We start from the raw sequence: 2098 nt of genomic DNA, 5'->3' as shown, positions 1-2098 counted from the left end.
CTCAATATTCAGGTTGTTTGCAATGCCAAAAACATTATCACTGACATTGTTGCGCAATTTCCAGGGAGTGCACATGACTCTTATATCTTCAGGCAAAGTGGCATACACACCCGTCTTGTCAGGGGAGAATTTGGAGAGGGACATCTGCTTGGTAAATATGTGTTATAGTTTATCACTGTCATTGTACGTATGTCAATGTGAAGCTGCCACTGACTCTTTGCTCCATTACATGTAGGTGACAGCGCATACGCCTTGCGTAATTACCTAATGACGCCTTACCTCAATCCCACAACTGCCAATCAACAGAGGTACAATGCAGCACATATTTCGACAAGGAACATCATAGAGCGCACATTTGGGCTGTTGAAGAGCCGATTCAGATGTCTACATAAGACCGGTGGAGCACTGAAGTACAACCCTGAACAATGCTGCAAGATAGTAGCGGCATGTGCCATGCTGCACAACATAGCGACAAGGGGAGGAATGGACATCGAGGTGTCTGACAGCGATTCGGAGGATGGGAACCAGCAAGTGCCACAACACCATGCAGCACAAGGGGCAGGCGCAGCAGAAGGGCGTAGGAGAAGATTTGACATCACACAAAATTATTTCTGAGGTGAGTAATGATGACACAGAAACTGACTATTGCTATCAGAGTATTCTTTAATTAAATAAAATTGCCATGAGTGTTCAAGCACACTTGTAATCTGACCAGTGCAATGGACATAAGTGGTTTGCAAATGTCAATTCACTTGTCACTCTGTGAAAAGTCAAATCCAAATAAATGGTTACGTCACCATAGTGGAATGCACTTGTACATGCCAGTCTAGCGCTTTTTCCCACGAACACCCAGACGCCTGTCAGACCCAGCATTGTCATCCGTTATGTTGGAAGCGGCGGGGGTACTGCTGCGTGTGTTGCGTCTTCCTGCAGTGCGGACTGGAACTGCCACACTACTTAGGCTTGAGCCACCCTCACTACCCTCTTCGGGCGTGGAATTGTTGGCCGCAATTGTGGAAGCATTTAGCAAATCAACTGCATTGGTGACCTGGTCCAGTGCTTTAGCCACATCGCCGCTCCAATGGCACATTTCAGTTTGCATGGTCACAGACCTACGTGCCAGCAGTGCAGTTGTCGTGGCCAATCTATTGTTTGATTTAGCAAACATTTTCAATTGCAGCATTAGTTGACGATGCTGTCTCTTCTGGGATACATTTCCCTCATGCATCACCTTGCTCAGTTGCTGCACACTTTCTGACAGTACTGCTATGTTGCTAGCCATCTTGCCAACTTGCAATTGTACTAATCGTGTGTTTTTTGTCTGCAGGCGCTGCATACGGAGCATCTGTCCCTCAAGACCACCCCAGACATCACTTGGTTGCTCCTCCTGCTGTGTCCTGAGTGCTCTTCCTCTCCTACGCCGGGCTCTGTGATTAGTTCTGGGGACCTGTGGTTGTGTTTGTGTGATGGAAGTTGTCTGGCCATGGCTGCCACCTGGTGTTGCATCAGCCTCATCATCTTCACACTCCATGGTGACTAGGGATGGAACAGTAGCCCTGCGTGACTTTGTTGGACGTGAGGGATTTATTTGCACCACAGGTGTGTCCATCTGTTCACCTGCGCTGGTGTCCTGCATGTCTGGGGAATCGCTATCCACATCTTCTACACGTTGTGCATCTGTGAGGTGAAACAGTGCAACACTGTATTATTTCATGTCTGTGATATTAATTGCACAGTAATAAATTTCTGCCTTTGTAAATGATTTTATACTCTATTAAGCTTTTTTGGGTTGTTACTCTGAGATTTGACATTTTAACTGCTTGACCTGACTACATCTCCCATAATGCCCCTCACCTACTGAATGCATTGTGTACTGGATGTTCAGGGTCTGCACTTGGGCTGTGCTGTGGTCGAGTTCTACCTTTACATTTTGTAACACTAAGAAAACATACATTCATCTTACCTTCAGATGTGTTTGCTGCTCCGGACGTGTCCAGCTGGGTCACACCAACAACAGCTTCTGGCTGGATGGTGGATTCAATCAAGTCCTCCATGGGAGTGTTCCCAGTGTCTGTTGGTGTTCCCCCTCCTGTCTTCT

The 2098-nt window shown here is 46.9% G+C and overlaps 1 long non-coding RNA gene across 1 annotated transcript; it reads left to right on the top strand.

The window, feature by feature from the left end:
- Positions 1–233: 233 nt before the first annotated feature.
- Positions 234–1762, top strand: LOC146789115 (uncharacterized). Its single transcript, XR_014970023.1, has 2 exons — positions 234–616; positions 1328–1762. It is a non-coding gene; the product is annotated as an uncharacterized LOC146789115 (long non-coding RNA).
- Positions 1763–2098: the final 336 nt, after the last annotated feature.

Source organism: Triturus cristatus, chromosome 10 (assembly GCF_964204655.1).
Source record: "Triturus cristatus chromosome 10, aTriCri1.1, whole genome shotgun sequence".
NCBI lineage: Eukaryota > Metazoa > Chordata > Amphibia > Caudata > Salamandridae > Triturus > Triturus cristatus.
The sequence above is the reverse complement of the archived record's forward strand: the minus strand, read 5'-3'. Positions and strand labels throughout refer to the sequence as shown.